General features: G+C 39.4%; 1 protein-coding gene across 7 annotated transcripts in view; it reads left to right on the top strand.

Moving 5' to 3' along the window:
* Tpd52l1 (tumor protein D52-like 1) overlaps positions 1–14,992 on the top strand; it is a 113,615-nt gene that overhangs the window by 51,530 nt on the left and 47,093 nt on the right. The gene's annotated exons all lie outside the window — the stretch shown is intronic.

The raw sequence follows: 14,992 nt of genomic DNA, 5'->3' as shown, positions 1-14,992 counted from the left end.
AGGAACTTGCAGCCCTATAGGAGGAACAACAATATGAACTAACCAGTACCCCTAAGAGCTCCCAGGGACTAAACCACCAACCAAAGAGTACACATGGAGGGACATGGCTCCAGCTGCATATGTGGCAGAGGATGGCCTTGTTGGACATCAATGGAAGGAGAGGCCCTTGATCCTGAGAAGGCTCAATGCCCCAGTGTAGGTGGATGCCAGGACAGGGAAGGGGGAGTTGGTGGGTTGGTGAACAGGGGGTAGGAGGAGATGATAGGTTTTCAAAGGGGAAACCAGGAAAGGGGATAACATTTGAAATGTAAATAAAGAAAATATCTAATTAAAAAAAAAAAGAAATGATGCCTTTGCTACAGTGGTATGTGAGTACTTTTCTGCTAAAAGTTTGGAAAGACTTTCTTTCTATACTGTTTATGGGACCATATTAAATGTCTCATTATTTGGATACTTAAAAAAATTCAACAGCTAGAATTTAAGCACAACCTTTTATCATAATTGACTGCAGCATCTCATGTCTACCTCTGAAACGGTTACCTAAAATCTTTTCTTATTTATTCATTTATATTAAAACTTTCATTTAAAATATACACAAAAAGTTAATAATTGTGTGCCTATTATAGCAAGTCATAATAGGCTTAGGGTTTTCTTCTTCCTTCCAACATCATCTTTTGCTGTTGCCAAGATTTAGTTATTTACTGTGCATTTTTTCTCACTGTTGTGCCCTGAGTCCATAGGAAACCCAGAGGAGCCCAAGAATTGCAAAGTCTGCTGCAACTCGAAAAAGAGTCTTTTATTGTTTCAGGTTTGAACTTGGATCACCCACCTTGCACTCACCACGTGAATGCTGGCAAGCGACCCTGAGTCCAGAAAACACTGGGTTTATATACAGAATAGTTAGAAATCCCCTGAATGTTCACAGAAAAGGGGCATAGAAGTAATCATTTGGTGGAATGGTACTGAAGTGGGAGGGGGGTTAATGGATGTCTGTTCTGGGACTAATTTTATGGCCAGTTGTAACTGTCTGTGACCTGACCTCTGATTACCTTTTCTCCATGATTTAAACACAAGCCCCTAGTCTCCCTTGAGCTTGTTATTTCTCTAAAGTCTCTAGGACAGGCACCTGGAGAGTTATCAGGAGGAGTGCTGGTTTTTGGAGACACAAAGGTGGGGAGGATGTCTCTTCCTGTCTCCTCAGAATGTCCTCCTTAAGAGGGAGTTTTATGGGTAGGGTCATTCTAACCCTAGGGGAGGGGGAGGGAGCCCCAGGCTGCTATAGGAGAAGGCAGCACAGAAACCAGCTGTCTCTGTATCTTGGTTGCCAGGCTGGAGGGAGGATGGGAGCCCCTGGTGGGGGTGGGGGCACGCAGAGGCAAACTGTCTGTACACAACACTGAAGTAATTTGGGGGTTACAACACTAACCTTCCTTGTTTTCATACAGATTAGTAATTATAGAGAGTCATGTTTACACATCAAAGGTATTTTCATTCCTCCCAGAAATAGGTCATATGCAAACAACCCAGTAACTCCCCCTTTTGCATCCAGTATATAGTTATATATACTATATATATACATACATACATACATACATACATACATACATAAATATATATTGATGGTACATATGCATTGGTGGTTTTCCTGTATGTTTGTCTGTGTGAAGGCTCCAGATATTCTGGAACTAGAATTACAGATAGTTGTGAGCTGCTATGTGGGTGCTGGGAATTGAACTAGGGTCTTCTGCAGGAGCAACCAGTGCTCTTAACCACTGAGCTGTTCCCCCAGCCCCTCAATACATTATTTCCAATAACTGAAAAAATAATAACCATTGAATGGAAGGTGCTTGGTTTAATTTTGTACTTCTTTCACAGTTACAGGCAGTACTTTAATATTTTATATCCATCTTCTTAGATCTATTCCCTTTTTACTAACAGATTCATTTTTCAAAAGCAGGAATGTTAGGTCAAAGGCTCTTTAAGCCCTGTCACAGTGCAGAATCAGATGATGCACAGAGCCCTCTCAGTATAACCTGTTGTCCTGCTTTGAACATTTAATAATGGCTTAGATGTAAATTCACATATTTTTTGATGTTAACATTCTAGTCAGTGGATTGTCTTTTGTCTCTTGTCCATTGCATTCTCATATCTAAGACTTGCCGTAAACTTTTCTAACTCTTGCATGTTTTATTCCTGCAAAACATTGCACAGTGTAGAAATGTTTATTCTCATGTCCTTTCACATTGGTTTTTCTGTGTAGCTTAAAAGGGGTGAAAGGAATTATCACGTGGACATGCTCAGTAGCATCCATCATCATGGAGTGCTATGCTCCTTTATCCTTTCCCAGCCATGCCGTTGCTTAAGAACTAGTTTTAGAAAGCCTGGCCCATCTAAGAAGGTCTCCCTTACTACCTATCCCTTCCTCAATTAGATCATGGAAGAAACTTATATTTTATCCTGCCTTATGCTTACAATGGCTATCTTCCATGGGCAATGGAATGCTGTTATTGTTTTTTCCTGAACTGAGTTGACCCCACAGTTAAAAAGGTGAGAGAACATTCAAGTAATGGCCTAGGGTGGAATGTAGCCTGTCCATGCATAGGCTTGTCTCTGCTGCGCTCCCTCAGGGGATGTAGGTGATTAAAAAAAATACCCAGAGCCCATTTCTGTTGACTGGATATCTTGGAAAAACTCATATCATCAAATTTATAAATGGGAAGACCAGTTCTGAAGTCTACATTTGGTATACTTTTCTTTGTAAAGGAAGAAATTGGAAAGACAAGAAGGGATTTCTTTTTTTAAGTAGAATAGGTGCTAGCTTTTATTAGTGAGTTTAAATTAAAAAAATATATATATTGCCCTGGAGACGTTTAGAATATAAATAAGATATTTGCTTGGGGTAAAATTACAAGGCTTGTTGAAATCAGAGGTTTATCTTCTTTCAGGCTTGACTTCCCTTTCTAGCTTTGATGGGAAATGATTAGCTGGTAGAGAGGTATGTTTGGGGGCAAGTGTTTTGTGTGTGTGTGTGTGTGTGTGTGTGTGTGTGTGTGTGTGTGGTATAGACCTGTGTGTGACTGCGGGTGTGTTGGTGCAGGCTCAAATGTGTGTGTGTGTGTGTGTGTGTGTGTGTGTGTGTGTGTGTGTGTGTGTGTGCAGAGGCCAAATAAGGATTATGGGAGTTTAGCTCTGTCACCTTGAGACAAGGTCTCTTGTTGAACCTAGAGCTAAACTGGCAGCCAGCAGTTGTGAATGAGATTCCTGGCTTCACTCCCACAGTGGAGAGAGGTAAGAGGCACAGAGACAGCCAAGCTCAAACTGTCATATGGCTGCTAAAGATTTGAGCTTGGGCTCTCAAGCTCACATAGCAAGCTCTCTTACTACAGAGCCACCCCTCCAGCCCCATTAGCTGATCTTGACTGTGGAGGGTGGGTTTTGTGAAATTCGGGTGGGATGTAGAGAGAAGGCACATGATGTACAGGCTTCTCGGGGTCATCTGTTCTGCATTGCTTAGTACTCATTCCTGAAATAGTTTATAACCTTTCCCCGGGGCAATATGAGGGTTCATTCAGAAGGAAGTTCCTGGAGTCTATCCTTCAGGAGCATTAAATAGTTTTTTTCTACAGTTGTGTATTTACATTTTAGTCATCAACTTGTGGCTGCTGTCTTCCTATGACTTTATTTTTGGGTTGTTTTGGTCTGACTTGTAGTTTAATCTAGTGTGCTTCTATTTTTATGGATGTCAAAGATTTCTTTCCAGAGTAGCAAATAATACTTCAAAACCAAAAAACAATGTCTAAAATGACTTAATCTTGCCTTTGAAATGTGGGAGATTAGAGAAGCTTGGGTTTTTGATAAATATTTTATAATACCTCCTAATGAAAACTGATTCAGTGTGTCTTCCTGGTTTTGAGTGTGGTTGTTGGAATACTAACATCAGCAGACAAGGTCACGTGACCTCACATCAGGCATAAAAGCTAGAGTTCAGGAGCTTCCACTGGTTGTGTGTCAAGTCAGTCGCACCAAAGTGAAGGTCAGAGGCACTTCCTGGACGAACACCCATCACACTACCTGTAAGAGACTGAAAGTCATCTGTTCTGACTTTTGTTTTTTTCATTTTTAGAAAATTTGATTCTTCTATACTTGTTCCCTTGACCTCATTGTAAAACTTTATTTTTTTTTTATGTCAACAGTTTTCACAGTCAATTAAAGCTTTTAAAAGAAATGGATAGATTATCATTGACATAAATGATAAATAAGGGTTGAAAGCTTAATACACTGTGGTCTTAAGATATACAATGATTCTAATGCAAATGGTTCCAGACAAATACTAGGATGCATCTTGTTAGGATCTTAGATAATATCTTGCTGTGCCTGTCTCCTGTTACTGAATGGAATTAAAATTCCAAGGTTGTCATGTGGTGTACAGCCTTGTTTAGTTTAATGTTAATATTCTTACTTACCTGGAGCTTTCTCAAGGGTGAGGGAGGACTTTGGTTTTATATATTATAAATGAATATGTAGTATACATTTATATTCATTTATATATTTATATACATTTACATATTCATTTATAATATATATTAATATTATATATTATATAGTCTCTCTCTTATGGAGTTGTTTTTGTTTTATTGTTTGCCTTGTTTTGTTGTTTATCTTTTCTGGTCTCCCTTTTCTCTCTCTCTCTCTCTCTCTCTCTCTCTCTCTCTCTCTCTCTCTCTCTCACACACACACACATATGTATGTGTGTGTGTGTGTGTGTGTGTGTGTGTGTGTGTGTATGTAAATTGGGCATGCTTCAGAGAAAGAACACTCTCCCCCTAAAGTTTAAGAACAAAAATTGCCATGTTGTTTTTTTTGCATTTGACAGGCTGGGGTCTCTGGGGTCTCTCACTAACTTTTCTCAAGGCCAGTGCATTATCAGTAGAAAGCCATGAAATACAATCTGATAGCACTATAATAGACATCTATGTCTTTATAAGAAAAGAAAGGGAAACCCAGGGAAGAGAAGAAAGCTACCATCTCCTAGCATTCTCAGTAAAATGGCAGAAACTATTCTCATGAGAGATTCTAGAAGGTTACAGAAAGGACTGGTGGAAGAGGACGTTCACCTTTGTGGGTATCTTGAAATTCTACAGGCACCTATTGTCTCCTTGTGACATCTAGGTATGGATCTTAGGTTACTGTGTTTGGAGACCTTTTGCCATCAGTGGATGAAGCTGCTGCTGGGAGCTATGGTCCCCTACTCTTATTGTCGTTCGAGGAAAGATCACCATGCTAAACTAATGTGTTGTGATGCTTGAGCAGGAAAGCAGGTTTCTGCTCTTTAGGTGTTTATAATCTAGAGAGGGGTGCCAGATGTGAAATCAATTACACACAGCATAAGGAAGAAAGTAGAAAGAAAGGCTCGAGAGAGGTACAGGTGCTGGGTGATAATGATATTGCTCAGAAAGCTTTATTTATGAATTCCCTACAAACAATTTTAGGCTACTACAACCAGACATGATCTGCTTGTAGCTAACTAGTTTCTTAGAAAAAAAAAATTGTTTGAGGACCTGAGCTTCAAGGTTTAATCCTGAATGACTCCTGGCAACAACTTGAACATATAACTATCAGCTGTCACTTACAGTAAGATAACCAAACTTGAACCCTTGTTTTTTGACTTGGCCTGTGCTATCAGGTAGCCCCCACTATGAATGGGCAGGCAAGATAAGCTGAGTCCTCAAAAGTGGTATAGAGAGCCAGGTAGTGGTGGTTCATGCCTTTAATCCCAGAACTTGGGAGGCAGAGGAAGGTGGATTTCTGAGTTCGAGGCCAGCCTGGTCTACAGAGTGAGTTCCAGGACAGTCAGGGCTACACAGAGAAACCCTGTCTTGAAAAACAAACAAACAACAACAAAATGGTAAAGAGAGAGTATTCACACGCTGCATTTTAGAACAAGATAAGAAGAATCACAATTCCTAAGGCAAAGTCCTCATTGGTGAAGTCTGTACCAATTTTCCCAAATAGAGACTCCCCAGAGAAACTCCCAAAAAATCTATCCTGTAACTTCCTGGTTGGTCTCTCAAGCAGTCCGAAAGGTTGCAAAAGTTTTTGCCTCCATTCTGAGTTAGTCAGGATACCTGGATGTCTTGGTTATTTCTCTATTGCTGTGCAGCAACACCATAAGTTGTCTTAACTTATAAAAGATGGCATTTAACTGGGGGCTTATGTACAGCTTCAGAGAGTGAGTTCATGACCATCATGACGAAATACATGGCAGTAGGTAGGTAGGCGTGTTACTGGAGCAGTAGCTTAGAGCTTACATCTTATCTACAATTTAGAGGCAGAGATAGAGATAGAAAGACAGAGACAGACTAGGAATGGTGTAGGCTTTTGAAACTCCAAGTCCAACCTATTAATTTATCTCCTCCAATAAGGCCACACTTTCTATTCTTTTCCAAACAGTTCTACTAACTATGAACTTAGCATTTAAATATATGAGCTTATGGGGGCCACTGGCTTTCTATCTTCCACACTGGGATTTCTCTACTATGCATGAATTAGATGTTTCCAGATATACTGCTGAAATCCTTAATGGTAAGATCTTCCTTCACAATTCACATGTTGACCACAGATCAATGACTGGCAACTGCAGCCCCGTCTGTCTTTGAAAATTAAAATGCCTGGAATGTTGCTTCCTTGGAGACTGTGGGACAGGGCAGTGACTGACTGCTTATCTCATGCAAAGTCAAGGGGGATGGATGGACTCAGGGAGAGTAAAGAAGAGAAATATTGTTTGTTGTTCAAGAGTAGTTTAGGCAAATAGGCCATTATATTAGAAAAGATCTTAAAGTCTATAAAAATGACTAACTGGCTTGTGGAAAAGCCAATTTGTTGCCTGATTAACTAATTTAATTTGAGGTCATGGCTAGACATTGGCAGTAAAGAGCTAAATACAGAAAGGAGTTCACGATTATGTTGTTTTTTTTTTTTCTTTCCTAGATTCTGTGATGCTATGCCTCTGTTTAACTCAGTGTTGCTTTTTCTTTCTTTTCTTTTCTTTTCTTTTCTTTTCTTTTCTTTTCTTTTCTTTTTTTCTTTTTTCTTTTTTTTTTAAGTCTTTGTGACTAGCTCAAATGAAAACTGAGGTTTATTTTAAGGATAAAGGAAAAACCCTCAGACCCTTAGAAGTTAGACAAACAGGCCTCACAGCAAGGAAGGGTAAGTACATCTAGTGAAAGGAGCAGCCTGTGAGCTTAGTTTTCTCTAATGTTTTGTTCAAAGGAAAGGGCACAGGGCAGCTCTGCAGGAGATTTCCACCATAGGAGAATTCTAGCATTGTGCTGGTACCAGAGTCAACCTTGTTTACTTAGCCTTTCCACCTTAGTTCAGAACTCCAAGCATGGATACCACAGGCTACTTAAATGTCCATCTAGTTCTGGAAGCAATGAATGACCAGGAAGGGTAGTACGCAATGAACAAAGAGCACCCTTCTCAGGATCAGATGATGAAGCACAGTGTGATGGATGAGGGCATTGATTTGTGAATTAATTCATTGATCCTACTATGTAATGATTTTACTTAGGGACAATATGTTAGTAACCTATATCCATAGTAAAAATTTTTAAAGTAACTTGAAGTCATGGCAAGAACTCCATTTTTACTCTTACAACACCTGAACTTTTTACAATGATTCAAATAAACATAATATATATTTTTATTTTAACAAATTGGAACCAATGTACTTACTGATTATCATGTGCCAGGCACAGCACTGGACCTTTGGCAAACCTGTAATCCCTCATAAGCTACCCTCATGAATAACATTATTATCCTTATGTTCCAGATGAAAAGGCAGGTTTCAAACATTATGGTACAAAGTTGAAAAGTAGTTTGTTTTGCAGCAGTGTGTTCCCCGGACATAGACTCTTTCCAGTTACTCTGTTGACTTGTAGTCACTCAATAAACCATTAATTAAGATGTTGTGATGAAATCTGCAGAACTGAGTCAATTCTCATTCAGGACTTATTAGAGGTCCACAGAGATACCTAAAAAAAAAAAAAAAAAAAAAAAAAAAAAAAAAAAAAAAAAAAAAAAAAAAGCCATAGCAAACAGATGAATATATTGTTGTGACAAGGTTGAGAAAAGTCAGTTTTACATTGTGGGACCAACTGAGCACCACTGATATGGTCAGTTTTCAAGCAAGATGACTAAGAATGAGAGGAGAAAGTTATATGGAAAGAAAGATCAAATTATAGAACAGTGTGCTTTCATTTTGCAATACAGTTGTGGATTTAGATAGTTTGCCCTCTATGTCTGCTTGTTTCTTACAGATTCAACCATCTGTGCGGTGGTTTAAATGAGAATATTTTTCATGGGCTCCTGTATTTGAATGCTTGGTCCCCATATTGTTGGAACTGTTTGCGGGAGGGTTAGGAGGTATGGCTTTGCTGGAGGAAGAAGTCAGTAGAGTCTAGCGTTAAAGATTCTCACTATTCTAGTTTCCTTTCTCTGCCTCATACTTGGGGCTCAAGCTGTGAGTTTTCACCTTGCACTCCTCCCACCATGCTTGCTATGGCGCTGATGGATTCTAATCTCTCTAGAACCATAAACCTAAATAAGTCCTCTTATGTCACATTGGGCATGAAGTTTTATCCCAGAAAAGAAGTAAATGATAAAAACTGTATTTAAAATATTTTTAATTGTTCTGAACATGTAAAACCATCCCCTTTATTATTATTTCCTCAATGACTCAATGTAAAAACTTACATTGTGTTATATTTTATAGGTAATATAACACGTACGTTGCGTTATATTTTATAGGTTATTCAGAGATTGACGTATCAGGGAGAACTGCGTTGGTTACATGCAAATACTAAGTCACTGGAACATATAACTCCACAAAGAGTGCCCCATGATTGCATGAGTGCTGCATGATTTGTAAGATCTAAAATGTCAAAGATGTTAGGTCATCTATCACTTTATACACACTAAGAAAGACTAGAATGCTATCAATTAACACACTGCCATTAAAAGGCACTCGGATATCTGAATGGGAAGGAAGAGTGTGCACACTGTACAGTATGTGGAAAAGATATGGTGATATTATTGAAGATTTCTGAGAGGCAAGGCTCTGGTTTATTTATTCTGGCTACTTATGTGTGAGTGGAAATTCCCCATATGACCCTGTCTCTCTGCCCGACTCTAACCCCAGTCTCAAAGGCCAGAGTGAGTGATTCTCAGCTTCAGAAGTACCAGTTTTAAGACCTCTTGGCATTTTCTGCATCAGGTTTCAAGCCTTGAATTCAGGATGTGAGGCTAAAGGTAACCATTGTACCTCTCCTGGCATTTGAAGCCTCTGCCAGAACTCCAGGGCAATAGTAAACACAATACAGGAGCAGATTAGATAAGAGCTATGAGCAGATGAAAGAAAAGCAGTTGAGTTATGGAGGTCCATGAAAAATAACACTTCAGTCTGCGGGACAAATTAAGTAAATGTGCAGAGCGTAGGGTACTAATAAATAAACATGTTTTATATCATTAATTTCCATGCATCACTTTATATTAGATTCTTTGTACATTTAAATGCAACCATAAATTCTATAGTAATGAGATTAGCTTGATAGTTTATCCCTTTGATAATAAACATATTTTAGTTTTTTTTTTACCACTGTTATGAAGAAAATATAATTAAGTAATAAATATTACAGTCTGAAATCTATTATTTATGACATGGTAAGTTTTCTTTTTTTTCTTTTCTGAGACAGGGTTTCTCTGTATAGCCCTGGCTGTCCTGGAACTCACTTTGTAGACCAGGCTGGCCTCGAACTCAGAAATCCGTCTGCCTCTGCCTCCTGAGTGCTGGGATTGAAGGCGTGTGCCACCACCGCCTAGAGTAAGTTTTCATTTAAGCTGTTTTATTGCATTCCTTCTTTTATTAAGTCTTGGGACAATTTTGTGCTTTTTCTGAAAGACTATACCTTTCTTCCCTTGCTGGTTATATAGTTAGATATATTCACTTCACTCATATAGTACAAGGTTATTTTGTATTTCAAAGAAATCTGCAATTCCCTAATTTCTGCTACCAGTGTATCACTGATTCAAAAACAGTTTATGATCATCTCACCATATCATAGAATCTACTGTCTGCAGAGCTTCAGTCAGTGGAGGCCACAAAGTCAGTACCAAATCCACAGGGGTGGTTGAAAAGATACTCAGAATATGAGAGTGCCAATAGCCAATTTCCTCACGGTGTTGAAGGTGACACTTTAACCTAAATCTCATCTCTTGATTTAAAACTACCAACAGATTGATGGCTCCTATTCCAGCAGATACATGGAAGCACTGGTCTCCTGAGGTGGTCGTAGTAGTAATAGTACTAATTCTAGTACCATAGGACTTAGAAGTGGTGAGGGCACAAGGGCTCTGTCATCATACACTGCTATTGCTGAAGAAGTTTAGTACATGTGTTACTGAATTCTGCTCTTTCCTGCCCTCACTATCTCATGGGATAATGCTGCCAGAAGGATGCTTTCCAGATGTGAGCCCCATTGGCTTTTGATTTCTCAGCCTTTAGGACCATAAGACATAAACCTCTGTCTTCATAAATTAATTTAGTTACTTCCCTCCCCACATCCCCTGCTGCCCCAGCAGGTAGGAGAGCTGGAGAGTTGGAGAGCTGGTCCTATCCATAACTAGCTGTAGCACTGAGGAGAGCGGGCCCTATGGCATTGGCTGAGATAGCCAGTCCTGGAGAGCTCACTCTGGTAGTGCAGGTGTAGGAAAGCTAGTGGACTTACTAACCCAGCTACCTCCCAGGCCCCAGTCCAGGGCTTTGAGTTGACCCACTCCAACATCTACCACATCTATGATCTGTTGGAGCACAAACAAGTGTAAAATACAGACAAGTACATAGGCTTTGTAGCTAGACTAACCTTAATTTGGGCCACTAACTTGGCACTGTGGGGCCAAAACAGTAACTCTTCAGCTGGATCAGGATTCATTTATATGTGTGACTTAAATGTAACATCTCAGGTTAGTTTTTGGTATTTCAAAAGCATACATACAGCCATTTGACTGCTGCTTTACAGTCTATTTGGATTCCAAAGTTCTCACATGACCAACAGTACTCTATTTATTCTGACTGAGGTATCCATTTCTTATATTGTGTCTTCGCTGTCCGAGATTTTCTTCCATCTCTTTTTAAAAATTAATCACTTTATTAATTTACATTTCAAATGATATTTCCCTTCCTAGTTACCCCTTCACAAACACCTCATTGCATCCCCTGCCCTCCACTTGGCTTCTATGAGGGTACTCTTCCACCCAGGCACCTACTCCCGCTTCACTGCTCTAGCATCTCTTACACTGGGGCATCTATCCTCCACAGGACCAAGGGCCTCCCCTCCCACTGATATCAGATAAGGTCATTCTCTGCTACATACATATCTGGAGCCATGGCTCCATTATAATAAACTCCAGAGTATGTAATATTATTTGTGACTATTGTGAAGGGCATAGTTTGCCTAATTTCTTTCTTGGCTGGTTTATCCTTTGAGTAGAGGAAGGCTACTAATTTGTTTGAGTTAATTTTGTATCCAACCACTTTGCTGAAGTTGTTTATCGGGTTTAGGAGTTCTCTGGTAGAATTTTTCAGGTCACTTATGTATTCTATCATATCATCTGCAAATAGTGATATCTTAACTTCCTCCTTTCCAGTTTGTATCCCTTTGACCTCCTTTTGTCATTTAATTGCTCTGGCTAGAACTTCAAGAACTATTGAATAGATAGGGAGAGAGTGGGCAGCCTTGTCTTGTCCCTAATTTTAGTTGGATTGCTTCAAGTTTCTCTCCATTTGTTTTGATGTTGACTATTGGCTAGGTGTATAATGCTTTTATTATGTTGAGGTATGGGCCTTGAATTCCTGATCTCTCTGATACTTTTAACATAAGGAAGTATTGTATTTTGTCAAAGGTTTTTATACCATCTAATAATTTGATCATGTGATTTTTTTTCTTTGAGTTTGCTTATATAGTGGATTATGTTGATAGATTTCTGTATATTGAATCTTCCATCTCTTATATTCTTTTGGTTAGTCTTACCTGTGAGTTTTTTGTTTGGCTTCTTCAAGTTTTTATTTCTAATTTTTCCTCATGTTTTTGATTTTGTCTTTGTGATTCTATTCCTTCTTTTGTATCTTCATCTTTCTCATCATTTTATTCCACTGGTCATATTTTTATAGACTTCATTAAATGATTATTCATTTCTTCTAACATATCTTTGAACGTATCCTTTTTTTTTCTTCAAGAGAATAAGACTTTATTGAAATATTAGGTTTAAAAATTTGGGGGCTGGGAAGATGAGATGGCTCAGTGGTTAAGAGCACTGGTTGCTTTTCCATAGCACTTTGGTTCAGTAGTACCCACATGGCAGCTCATGTTGTCCAGTTCCAGGGAACCTGATGCCTCATCTGGATCCCAAAGGTACTCATACATACCACACATACAAGAAGGAAAAAATGAAGTCAACTGTGCTTGACAAACCAGCAATGATGCCTGGAGACCCTAGATAGGCATCTCTGCCCTGGGCACTTTCTTGTATGCCAGCCCAACAGGGAAACTAACCTGGCCATGTTGGTTCTACTGAGATACCACAACCAAAGAAGCCCAAGAGCATTGATCTAACAATTGTTTACAATTTGAAGGCTAATCCATTTTACCCAGAGCACACAGGCATGGTGCTAGAAATATTATTTCCTCCTCAACTGGGGACTAAGCAAACATGAACCTTTAGCGTTAATGCACATTACTGGCAGACCTGTAATATCAGCTTCTGGGCGATGAGAGATCCACATCCTTGGTGTGCTAACAGCCAGTTTGGGTTGACAGCCTGTTAAAACCAAACCAGCCTGCAGCTGGAATTTATTATCCCCTCCCCCAATCTAATTATATACAGTAAGTAGGCTTGGGTCTATTACAGTAATTGATAGGGATCTGGTGAGTAATTGATAGGGATCTGGCAAGTGAACATATCCTTAATAGCTATTTTGATGTCCTTTTCTTGTGCTTTAGCTATACTGCATTTCTCAGGGCCTACTGTAGTAGTGTTGCTGGAGACATATGTCATGGGTATAAATGATTATGTTTTTGTGCTGGTGTCTAGGCATCTGGATTTGGGGTGATTGTGATTCTATGTGTTGGTTTATGGTCTTGTCTATATTGAATGGGTCTTTTGCTCCTTGTTTTTTGTTTCCCTTTCTAGATCTTAGAAACTTGTACTGGCTGTGGCTTGTTTGGTAAGCAGTACTTCTAAGACCCTGCAGGTGTGTCTCCTGGGGTTCCTGGAAGGAATATATTTCTATGCATCCAACCCTTACATAACAGACTAGGACTGGGCCAGAAGAGCTTGTGTGAAATGGTCCACAGGAAGGAGGAAAACTGGGTCTGCCATGAGGTCTGGCAGAGTCCCCAGAGAGTGCAGTCAGACAGGAGATACCGGCCCCTCTAAGGAGTTTGCTTGAGGGCTGGAGATGAGACTGGAGAGTTTTAAATGTAGGACAGAAAAGACAGTGAAGACTGCTGAGCCCCATTTTTTTCTAAAATAAATAAATAAATAAACAAACAAACTGATCTACATATTCTAGGACCTGATCTTTCATTAATCATTTACACAGAAGATACATTCTGATGTGTGACTTGCCTCTCTGTCTCTGGTAGTGTTTAGGAGAGACATTCTTAATCGCTCTTACATATTTTGCTCTGTGTCTTGTTAGAGAAATCTTGTACTTTCCAAAGGTTGTTATATATGAACTGGTTGTCTTCTGGGATTTTCAGTTTTGTCCTGTGAGTCATGTAGAATGTGTATATTATTGTTTCCACAGGGATAATATTATTGGCAGGATGGTTATTACAAGACTCTCCTATTACTGCAGATGTATAAATGGTAGCTCTGCCACATACCATTTCAAAAATAAGTAAAGTTTCTGAACATATTTGTGTGTATGCTCTGGGTTCTCCAGGCACCACAGGCCAGTGAAAGTGTCAGCCAGATGGCTCAAGGCCCTCCCAGGTATTAAGCATCTTAAGCATGAAGGCCTCTTTATCACATGAAAAAGTTATAGATTGAGTTATTGTGGGGTTAATCTGTGGTACAAGGACAGCATCAGGACCCCAAATGCTTCCCACCTTTTCTTCTCTGGAGAACCATGTATTCCTGTGTTTCCTTGAAGCATGGCTGTTCTAGCCTCTGCATGTTATCAGACCAAAAATAGAAAATATTTTCTGGCCTCAGGGTGTTTGTAATCAAAGTGCATCTAAGCAGTCAGGTCCCATGCCTCCCACTAAAGATTATAAGTTCTCAGTGAAAGGTTTTGTTTTAATTGTATTCTTTCATCCATTTTTCCATTCATATTTATTTATGTAGTCTGTCATTCAGCTCTGAGTTTGAAAAATAGTCAAGTTGCCTTGAGACTGTGCTGGGAAGGAAGGCTTATCTGAAGTCTCACATCATGTCTCTCTCCCTGAGTGGGATACAGACTCTACTCTCTGAATCCATGAGACAGTGAAAGGTGAACTTATATGACACAGGCAAATTCTATGACAGCTTACTTTGTTCACATTTTTAAAATCATGTATTTTATTTTCAGAATTATGTGTATAAGTATGCATTGGAGAGGGGTGTGTACATGTGAGTGTATGTACCCTGGGAGTCCAAAAGAGGGCATGGGATGCCCTCAAGCTGGAGTTTACAGGGAGCTGTGAGCTATCTGACTCGAACTGAACTCAGGCCCTCCATAAGAGTGGTACATGTTACTAACCGCTGGGCAGTCTCTCCAGCCCCTTGTTTACATTCTGGATACCCCTTTTAATTCACATTTTTTAAGAAAATTGTTTCTTTTGTTTTAGACTTATCAATATTTGCTTTCTTGGAGATCATCACAAGTTTAGGATGAGGGCTTTGTTCTTAGTTTTAGTTTAGTTTTGTTTTCTTTTGTTTTTGGTTGTTTTGG

Source organism: Mus musculus, chromosome 10 (assembly GCF_000001635.26).
Source record: "Mus musculus strain C57BL/6J chromosome 10, GRCm38.p6 C57BL/6J".
NCBI lineage: Eukaryota > Metazoa > Chordata > Mammalia > Rodentia > Muridae > Mus > Mus musculus.
Note: the sequence above shows the minus strand (reverse complement) of the source record. Positions and strands in the feature narration are given on the sequence as shown.